Source organism: Limanda limanda, chromosome 15 (genome assembly GCF_963576545.1).
Source record: "Limanda limanda chromosome 15, fLimLim1.1, whole genome shotgun sequence".
In the NCBI taxonomy this organism is placed as follows: Eukaryota; Metazoa; Chordata; class Actinopteri; order Pleuronectiformes; family Pleuronectidae; genus Limanda; species Limanda limanda.
Window position 1 is genome coordinate 6,297,211 of NC_083650.1, and position 12,120 is coordinate 6,309,330.

A 12,120-nucleotide genomic window follows, 5' to 3' on the forward strand; every position below is an offset into this window, starting at 1 on the left:
CATTATAAAAAGTTCACCCAGGGGCCAATGAGGAACCGGACTAACTCCTAAAATTCACACTCAACGTACAAACACCCCGAATCTTCAGAGTCCAAATCAAACACTGTGTAATTTCAAACTGTTGTAAAGAATTAAAGTTACTAATATAATTCAAAGTGGTTGACCACAGAGGACAACAGGTAATCATGTACATGCAGAAGTAACTCTGCTCTTTAACGATGCTGCTGTGCTCCTGACACTTCAGCGCTGAGGCTAACAACACGCTCTCTGACTTGTTTGGTAAAAAGGCGTTTCAGTTTTCTCTTTTCCTCTTCAGGGGCTCAGCCACCAGTGGCTAATATTTACCTCAAGACCAATTTTTTCTCCTTTCATTTAACAATGTTTTACTTCAAAATATGATTTCACTTGTGCTTTGGTATTTTAGGCTTTTGTTAATTGTTGATATTATACTCTGGAAAGTTTCTAAGCAATCGTATTTTAATTTTTTCTCTCAGTCCGGATTACAGAATAACAGGATTTAAAAGCGTCCATACTGAGATTTAAATCAGAGTCCCCTCTCTGGGTCTCTCTCCTGGGTGGGCCGGGTCACCAGATCCCCTCTAATGATCTCGGGCAGTAAACAGTGAATGGAGGCGTCCCTGGAGCAGCATGTGATGACAGTAGTCGTCTGCAGGGTCTGTCTCACTATCACTGACACAGACAGTGTTGGTCGAACGACTCTGAGCTGAAAGGATCAGGATGCTTGACAGGAGAAAATAAATAGACACTCAGAGGGGGACACAAGGTCAAGGTCAAGGTCACAGCCGAAGCCATTAAAGTGTAAAAAACATTATCTGTTGCCTTCAGGCATACTGGTGGAAATGATTGGCGTTTGGAATCTGCAGAAAATAAGGTTAGATTCAGTCCATGTGTGAAGCAGACAGAGAAATGGTATGTTAAGGCCAAAACAGAATTTATATTATGAACTTGTCACATGATGGTCAGACTTGATCACAACCGGTTATTGGTGTGAGCTCCTCTGAGGAAAAATGTCATGTTTAAGCATCAGCACATCAGCACCAGTGTACGCCAAATCACCAAAACCTCTCAAATCTCTTTATTTTTCCAAGTTGACTTCTTCTTCATAGTCTTCTTCATGTATGGTTCCTCTTTTACATCCCGTTTTCTTTTTACTTTTTCCACTTTTGCATTTGTTGCAAAATAAAAGTGTCATCATGCCAACTTGCTCATAGTGAATTCTGGGGACAACATCTTCTCTTCTTCTCACACAGGTTCATCTGGACATGAGTTTTTTTCTCGGGGCACTGGCAGGAAGACGGTCAGATAATGTCCAAATCAACCAAAAATTAAAAGTTTTCATTTTTAAATTAAATATTAATTTTTGGGACTACATGAAATATTCATGTAAGTTTTATTTTTTATTACACTGAAAGAACAAAATCCAGAAAGTTTTACCGGAGCACTAGGTGCTGTAAATTAAGCCAAATGACGGCATTACTGTTGATCTGTTTCCTTTTATTTCAGCATCAGATACATCATCAAGCTGCACTTTGATGTTTCATAAAAAAGCGGTTTTGAAAAAGACCGATGCATCCAAACGGCAGATGGAAGTCGAGTAAAAACCCTCCGGCCTCCATCAAAAGTATTTCCGAGATTCCTCTTTTTAAGATTAGTGAAACATTTGAAAAGAAAACGATTCGCTGCACCTCTCAGACATTTTTTGTAACTTTTAAAAAGCCTGATTTTTTCCTTCTTATTTGACTTTGTGTGGATTCTATATCAAAACAATTTCTGTCTTTCTCATTCTTGTTTTGAGAAAAGTAAACAAACCTTCAAATTACAGCAAGCCTTTAATTAAGGAGACGATCAAACGATTAAAAGCTCGTTAATTACAGACCCCACAGCCATCTCTGCCAACATGAATATTGAAGTCCTAATTAATATTTGTGGGGCTGTTTTTTTCTTGTTAGACATTGGCGTTAATTAGCCCAAAACAAGTCAAATTAACATTTCAGTAATGAAGAAACATACCTTCATGTTGTCATTTCTCTCTGTCTGAACACAATCACATTCAAATTTGGCAGCTCAAAGCTTTCTGGAGCATGTTGATGATGAGTTCTATCAAACAGAAGCGATGAAGTTTTTCTGTCGTGCATTTTTCATCCCGATGCACAAGGTGCGAATCCCCTGATTGTTTTTCTGAGAAGAGGGATATTTACTGATGTGGGAAAAATCACAATTTATTTTGAATTCTTGTTACATGAATGCTAGTGATCTCACACCAAAACTTCACTTTAGCTAAAATCCTTTGTCACTCTCCCTATTTCACACACTGACCCATCAATAAATTACTTTGGTATAAAACAGTTTTAACAAACTATATGAAACTTGTTTTTTGAAGTTGAAAGATTTTTTTACTTTCAGACAAAGACAAGTCAGTAATTTATCTATTTCTTGTTTTTATGCTAAGCTAAGCTAAATGACGACTGGGTGCATTTTTACATTTAACAGACTGATCTGAGAGCCACATCAAACTTCTCATAATCATACTTTAGCTTTAACCTTTACAATCATCCCATCCAGTATCATCTTCACGTCGGTCATCAGTCATCCTCCTCCTCCTCATTAGACTCACACAGACACAGGCACTTAAAGACACACACACACACACACAGACACACACAGTCACACACAGTTACACACACCACCAGCACTTAACCAGCCTCCAGCCCGGCCCACCAGCTTTTGCAACAAGGTTCTCCTTTTAACTGTCCCTTTCAGCGCAGGACAATCGGACACCTCCCATCGCCTCCTTTCAGGCCGCAGCTCCAGACTCGCCTCCCCATTCTGCTCCCTGTGTCACTTTGTGTCCGCTTCTCCCCCTCGCAATGGGTGCACATGCCCAGAAAATGAAGCCGGGGTCTCTGCAAGCGGCGAATGAAAGCAAGTATGTTTGTGTGTTTGAGAGAAAGAGGGAGCGAGGGAGAGAGATTAACATGTCGGATTTAGGCTGGTGTGGTCGGGTGAGGGTGTGTGAGGGGTTAGGTGTACGTTTGGATCAGGTCTGGCACATGCACGCTTGTGTGTGTGTGTGTCTGTGTGTGTGTGTGTGTGGGTGGGTGTGTGTCACTGACAACTGACTTTCTAAATCTCAATGTAACACGATAATCACACACTCTGGGTTGTAACCATGCACATCCACATCCACAGCACCGTCATACAAACCAGTATCACTGTAAGAATGTGGAACTGCAGACACACACAGAAAAGTACACACACACTTCATTAGTGCATGTGAGGCTGCAGAGAATGAGGCCTGTTAGAGAGATTATCACATCATTAAGTGCTAATGAAAAACCAATTCAGACTGCTCTCCTCCTGAGTGAGAAGAGAAGAGAAGAGAAGAGAAGAGAAGAGAAGAGAAGAGAAGAGAAGAGAAGAGAAGAGAAGAGAAGAGAAGAGAAGAGAAGAGAAGAGAAGAGAAGAGAAGAGAAGAGAAGAGAAGAGAAGAGAAGAAAAGAGAAAAGAACCAGGCATGGTAAAGTAGATTTACATTTACATTTTTTAAAAACTTTAAAATCAACAACAGAAAACAATTCAATCTACTTTATCACACTAACATTAGGAAGATGATGCATTTAGATAAACATCTGGTGGAACCATCAATAAGTCTGTCTTCATACAAACTGGTGATTTCATACATACCCGAAATCTCAGACATTTTCCTGAAATTTTACAGAAGGTTTGTGAGGATAAAAATGCTTTAGTCCTTTTTCCTGAGCTTTTCCTGCCGGTCCCCTAGTAGCATATTCAGAAAATGTGTGAGAAAATGAGCCCACGTGTGAATACAGCAGGAAATGAATCTGACATCTGACGGACCAGAAACTGGAAGAATACACATATCTCAGGATGAAGACAAAGTGCCATATACGAGACAGAAGACAAAAAATGTGAAAAGACGACAAAATTAAAAACTTTTGTCGATAAACTCCGATGCTGAGATCCTCAAACACATTGCAGGGATAGTAATAGACTCGGTTGGACATCATGTCCTGTCTCATGCTGCTCTACCCAGCCCCCCCCCTGAATGTTCGAGAAATGCTCCTGTTGTTGTGTACACGTCTGACTTGGACCACGTACTGCTGTGTTCTTCATATGTGGAACACACAAGCTCCAGGGTTCATGTCTGAAAACATCTCATGGATCTCACTGATACCTGCCATACTTACCATTATTGTGATGCTTGTAAAGTTCACGTTTGTCTCTGTCATTGTTGTGTCGATTCATTTCTTTCCTGCACTCACATACTCGCCTTTCAACAATGTGGTCGTCCAGGCCCTGTGGCACAGAGACAGCAGCGCAGTTACTGTTAACTCACATTCTTCTTCTCAAAGCTGAAACCAGAGTTTTGTCTCTGCGGCAGGAAGGATTGATCGTCGCTGAAATTAATCATCTGCATATTCCACTGCTCTGAGAGAAAGTTTATGGGCGCACGAGAGAGAGAAAGAGACGGAGTGAGTGAAGAAACAACTTCATCAAACACATCATCTGTCCTGTGACTCTGGGCCTTGTGACATCAGTTTGCCTCCGTGTGCAGCAGCCTCTTATTTATGTGTCTGCTCGTGCACACTCTCCTGAACGTGTGTGAAGGCACGTGTGGCGCGTGTATGTGCGTGTTTTTGCTCTGCATGCAGCAATATAAAACACCACACCAGCACAGGCCACATTTTTCAAGTTTGTTTGACGCATTTAAAATGCTAATAACCGGTTTATTATGTGCTACATCAAATGCAAATGCTTTGTTTTACTGCCGTGAAGTTGGGCCGACGTTAGCATTTGCATATCTTATGTCTGTCTCCTTAGCATGCATGGAGGAACTGGGTAGCGGGCAAACTCACAATAAATAACATTAACAGGCGCATTAGATAAACAAGCGCCAATGATGCTGCTATTAGGGAATGCAGAGCCAGAGCCTGCTTAAACGTAGGTGTTTGAAACAGCAGCATATGGCGTGCAAATTCCCCCAAATCAACCGAACGCCAACATTATCTGGGAGTGTCAGGGAGAGCAGACGGATTGAAAAAACATTGCTTTAACGGCAGACGCTTTACGATGTTCGAGAAAACGCTGCAGAGGAATTTGCCTCTTTAAGACCAACTGGCGGCCGGTGCTTCTTGTTTGTGTGTGTGTGTGTGTGTGTGTGTGCGTGAGAAAGAGAGAGAGAGAGATAGAGTGGGAGCGGGGGCGAGAGAGGCAGCAGTTAAGACCATAGTTCAAACTCTAATTGTAAATGAGAAAGTTTGTCTCGTTTAATGCTTGGTTCACTTAAAGTCTTAATCACCTTCAGGCTCCATTCACAAAGCCACTAAACGGTGAAGTAAACGGTTCATAAAGAAAGTCGTTTATTCACGTTACACCGTCTCCGACCGATGTAGCAGTTATACGTTATGAATACGAGATGAAACACAATGACACTTTGAGACACTTGCTTTTGTCACCTTTTTGTTTACAGTGTGTTATGTGGCAGGTTGACAGGTGTTTAACTTTAGAGGAAGACACCACAGAATGTTGACTTTATATAATAAAGACAATGTACTAGTCAACTAGTGCAACTAAAACAACAAGTTACAAAGACAACCAACTCTGCAATGAAGAAAACGATGTGACAATGGATTAATTCACTGAAACTTCAACACAGCAACAATAGGTCAGTGTGATACTGTGACATCATCATTTCTACAATGGCACAAAACAAAACAAAAGCCGACCAGCCGACCAAACCAACCAACCAATCAACCAATCAACCAATCAACAAACCAACCAACCAACCAACAAAGCAACTAATTAAACAATCAACTAACAAACCTACCAACCAATCAACCAACCAATTAACCAATCTACCAATCAACAAACCAACTATTTAAACATTCAACCAACTAACCTACCAACGAAGCAACTAATCAACCAATCAACTAATCAACCAATCAACCAATCAATCAACCAACCAACCAACCAACCAACCAACCAACCAACCAACCAACCAACCCAACAACAAATTAACCAACCAGCAAACAACCAAAAATTCAGCAATATGGATAATTAAGTTCTCAACTCAGCAAATAAGTCAATTGTAGCTTAATTTTGGTTGTTGAATGAAAAAGTAAGCAGTAACGTCAGAAAAAATTGACAGTTTAAAAAGCTGAACATTGGTATTCTAATAAAAGTTCGATGCAACTTACTGTTTTCCTTTAGTTTTGGACCTTGAGTCAAACTAAACATGGTCGATAGATGTAATAAGAGAACGTTATTCACAGGTTTCGGTCGAGATTGTGTAGAATTAACTAGAAGTTTAGAAAAGATTAGAAAACATTCGTATTCTCCATTGTGTTTCGTAGGTTCATGTGTAATTATAGCTGTGTTGGTGTTGTTTCCCTTTGACCCAACATCGTCCTCTCGGTCCCTTTAGACCTCGTCTCCTCAGGCCTCTGTTAACAGGCCACTCGTGAGATGCCCGCCTTCACTTGTTCCTTCATTTGTAGTCACTGTACACCCGCGCACTCCGGATGAGTGTCAGCTACACACCACCAACAAATGCTGGAGTGTAGATGCTAATGCTCTCTTTTTGTCATTCTGTCTCTCCCTCCTTCCTCCCTGCCCAGTAATCTCTCCTCCTCTCTCTCCTGCTCTCGCTCCGACTGTCTCCCTGCTAATCCGCTCCACAGCCGTGAAAACTCTCCATGAGGGAGAGATGACCCGTTGTAATGGGTGGAGGCAACCACCCACGCACACAGCGGCGGAGGGTCCAGGCACACACACAGACACACACACACACACACACACACACACACACACACACACACACACGCACACACACACACTAACACACACACACACACACACACACACACACACACACACACACACACACACACACACACACACATACACACACACACACACACATTAGATTGCCCGAATAGAATGTAAGTAGCTGGGAACATGAGTGAAACCGGACTTATTACAATGAGACTCTACTCTGACGTCAACAATTAGCTGATTAATTTATTTCGGTCCAAGGAAACATTACTCACAGATAAATCAGTGATTTAAATAATAACAACCAACACAAAGGAGGTCCCTGTCTGTTTGTTGGTTTGTTTGTTTGTTAGCAAGATTACACAAAAGCACATATTTACACAAAACTCACAAAACTTGGATGGATGGTTGAGACGAGGAAGAATCCATTCAATTTTTGCTTTGAATTCAGATAAATGGGCAGTTCCATTATTTATTTATTTTCATCACGTTTACTGACATTGCGAGACAGAACCTTTTCATTATGTTATCAGGGAATACTTTCTGGTTTTTGATGAAAACAAATCTGGCATATTTAAGAAATTGCTATTTACAGTTGGAGGTATGAACTCAGCTGAGAGCTACAGTGAAACTCACCTTTTACAGAAAAATAAATTATGGCGTTCTTGATCAATTCATCTTATTTCTAAATAAAGCAATTAACAATCCAAAGGTCTGGGAATGGACAGAATCTGGTTAATGGCAAGATTAGCATGTTCCTGTTTGCTATGGATAACTGAGGTCTCACTGAGCAGGTCTCTAAAATGCAGAGCAGACATCCCAGTGAATCACAGCAGCTGTTCTGGTGAGCTGAGTGTGTGCAGGTGTCGAGCTCTCACTGGGATCATTCGGCCATTTTCCTCAAGGCCCTTGGACTCTGTTTTTATTAGACGACTAAAAGGACCTAACGATGTTCGCCAGATGATGAGTTCATATTCCACACGTTTTACATTACGTAATTTTCCACAGCATTTCACCTCTTAATTCTGAAAATTTAAATTTGATATCAGAGGGGACTGTTGGGCGTCTGGGGAGGTATCTGCTCTCTGAGTCCCCCTCTAGCTGCTTGTAAATTCAGCAAGAAGTAGATAAAATAAATAAGGAGCTGTTTTCATAGCAAAGACTTGTTTTTTAACGGCACAACGACCAAACTGAAATGTTGAAAATCCCCCGAAATACAAAGTTCAGCTTTGTTGAGAGGGATCTTTTGCCCAGGGACACACTCCCTCCAACCAACACACGCTCCAACGCCACTAAGCTCCGTATCCCTCGCACACACACGCACACACACACACACACACACACACACACACACACACACACACACACACACACACACACACACACACCAGGCCAGCCACATAGCCATGCTGCAGTAGCATTGCCTCTACACCAGCTTCTCTGGTCCTGCTGCAACAGATGGCCCGACAGGTCCCTGGAAAGGCCTGCAAGGTGGAGGGAGGGAGGTTTGCGGGGGGGGTTGGCATCCTCTTAGGAAGACTGACGGAGGGGGTGTCGGGTGGTTGAGGGAGGGAGGAGACATATGTCCACAACCCTGGCCCCTGCCGACGGACCGTCTCTGCCGGCTGCCTGGCTCTGTGTCACACATATGCACACACACACTCATGCTGATACTTCTAGCTTTGTGAGGACACCCTTTATACTAACTTTAACCATTAGAAACAAAAAAAAGCCAACTCTTCACTTTACCCTTCACCTGGTTCTAACACAAACATGACTTCAGAGGACATTACAGTGACTTGCATTGATTTCCTGGAGACTTACTCTAACCTTAACCAACTTGTCTGACCCTAACCCGTCCCACTGTGTCCCGTGGCACTGGGTCAACCCTGAGCTGACCTGGAGACCTGCCTTCACTTAAAAATTTAATGATTAACATTATAGGGACTTGGTCACCACAAGGAATACAAGTCACCATAATATGACCGTGTAACAGATTTAGGTCCCCCCCCGCACACAGATTCTGCCTGAGTGAGGACACTCATTGCCATAATGCAATTGCCAGTCCTTTCTTTACCCTAACCACAACTGTCACGACTAAATGCCTAACCCTAACTCTAACCCTAACCCAAATCATAACCCTGAGACTTAACCCTCAAACATGTCTTCAAAAGAGTGAGGACCAGCCAAAATGTCCTCACTTTCCAATAATGTCCTCACTCCCTATGTTCTATGCTCAAAATGGTCCTCACACATTTATAAATACAGCTACACACACACACACACACACACACGATAACCGATTTCTCTCACTAAGACAAAGCTGACTTACACTTTTACCCTGACGATATGACTGTAAATAAAACCAAACTTTGGTCCCCAAATGGAAGCTGAGTCCTGAAAATATGAGTGTGCGACCAACATTTTGTCCCCACAATCTGAGGAAGATGAGTACACACACAGACACACACACACACACAAACGCACACACACATACACTAGACCTGGCAGATGACTACAGCAGGCGACTACTCCTCTCCCTCTCCATCTGCACCTAAAAGACCCGTAGGCCCCGACAATGAGGTGACCATGTCCCCGCCTGAGCCGAAGCAGAGGGATGGAGAGAGATAGAGAGAGCGAGAGAAAAGATGCAAGGAGGGGGGTGGGGGGGGGGGGGCGGAGGGAGGGGAGAGGGAGGACACATTAACAAGCTATAATCTCAACTGCCTTATCCATAATGCATTGTGTGGGCCAATTTACATGGTGCTGGTCCCTCTGGGAGAAAGGAGATCATCCATCACATTACTTTATTAGCTCCCTCACACTCTCTCTCTCTCACAGATGCGCACACACACACACACACACACACACCATTATTTGTCTCTGCCTCCCCTTCTTTCTCTCCCTCTGTTTTGTGGGCCTGTTCTGTCATGGTTGTTGTTTCAAACTGCTGCTGCCTCTATAAAACATCTCCAACACCCGAGTCGTGTTGTGCAGCCTGAGACGAGCAGGGGAGGGATTTGGGGGAAAAAAGAAAAGGAAAGAACAATAGTTTACTTTGAAAAATGAGACTCTGGTTTCAGTGTGAGTCATGAAGGAGTTTAGAGCCGGAGGATTTAGGTAAATGTCAGGAATCTGATGCAGGGCTTGGATTTCTGAAGCTAAACGTTCTTATAAATAAATCTTGTATCTGTAAATCCACACAATTATAATTAATCCCTTGAGAGTTTCTTTATGTTAACATGAAACTCAGGAATTTCTTCATCCTTAAAGATAAATATTTAAATATCACTAATTCAGATCAGCAATATCGGAATGAAATACTTAATTCAGATAGGGGGGGAAAAACTCTGGATTTTATTTTTTGTCCATATGTTCTCTACTTAATCACAACTTAAAACTTTTAGGATATAATATGAATTGAACTGTAAATACAAAATGATCCAAACTAGTTTCTTTGCACATTTAAAACGTTCGTCACTTTAATTCACGAGAGTTGTTTTTACTGCAGGTTCCAGTTAAAATAAATTGAACTGCACTTTGAAAAGACTTCATCTGAACATCAGTGTGTGAATAATTTAAATACAGACAGTGATAAGAAGTCATTAATGGACAGTTGTGCATAGAGTGAAGTACTTTGATTGGCTGTCTTAGTTTTACACACAATTATATATGGAAATATATAAAATGACTTTAATTTTGTTTATCCAGCACGATGGTTAATGTTTCTTGTGGCAAAAGTTCAACTGCATTTCTATAGTAAAGTAAATCTTTAGAATTAAGAGTAAGAATAATAATCCTATTTCACAATGGACACATTACAAATATATATCATTAAAACACACGAATAAGTAAAAGTGTTCAAATCAGATTAGGAGATATAAACACCTATAAGCAACAATACATAAAAAAGTAAAAGATCAATTAAAACCAGTATGCAGTATCTAAAAGTACAACATAGTAATAAAAAACTTTACTGTATTAACCTGTGGAATTATAACACACACACACACACACACACACACACACACACACACACACACACGTACAGATAATTCCCAGTAAATAGACAAAGTAAAACACACTAAATTGTTTATGTAAGCCTGGAATCAACACACACACACACACACACACACACACACACACACACACACACACACACACACACACACACACACAGACACACACTGCAGATCTATCACGCAGCCACCCTGTGAATAAAAAGAGCTGTAATTGCAATCATATATGTGGCGCTGCAGCACTGTGTGCCATACCGTACCATTAGTATCACAAATAAGTAATAATTTGCTAATGACAACATTATGTTGAGTCAGTTTAGGGGCAATTAAAGTGAGTGATATTTACATATGCCTAATGAATCACGAGCGTGGCAGTTCGGGCGGACTCTAATGAATATTCATCCAGGCAGTTCTCCCCCGCGCGCAGCAGTTTATAAACTGAATTATGGCTGATTTGCCCTTTTAAAAAATGAACACGGGCGCATCTCCCACAAGGAGGCGGGGAACAATAACGTCTGATTATTAAAATGCTTTAGTGCGTAACTGCCGGTGAGGAGACGGCGGCAGCGTGGTGCCCGAGCCACATGGAGGAGAGACAACCTGAAATCAATCCACTTCAACCCTCCACCTCTTTACACCCAGTAGATCTGCACTGGACAAGTCGCTGATTTATTCACACTAGGGGGGAGTTTGTCTTTAAATGAGCAGGTCAGGGTTTTTCTCACCCAACCTTTACATGGGTCCAAACCGCCCGGCCTGGCTGCCCAACCGGGGGATGTCTCCGGGTGTCGTCCCCTGTGAGTGGGCCCTGACCCTCTCAGGTGCGGGATCAACAGGCGGCATCAGTTCGTATTCACAGTGCGTGGAAACGACACGTTTATCATGCAAATCAGCGGCTGTTTGCAGCAGGTGTCAGCGAACACTCATCGTGCGTAAAACGTGCGTAAAAGTGGCTGCTCGTACTGGAGCCTAGGCATTGATGGATTACAATCTTAGATACATGTGGTTTTAACCTGATTAATATCCTCCATCGTCATTGTATATCCATTGAAAAGAAAATAAAGTAAAAATATAATTATTAAAATGGCCAAATTAGCCGTCACCATCAGACTGACCTGGATTATGAGTCAAAAGGTTGTTAAAAAGGCTGCTTTCAAAAATATTAAAGATCTTTTTGGCACAACTTTTCTTATTCTTTATTCATTCATGTTGTTTGTGTCTGATCCATTTGACAAATCAAGTTCTGGCAATAATATTAAATCCAGGAGGCATCAAGGTCAGTAAA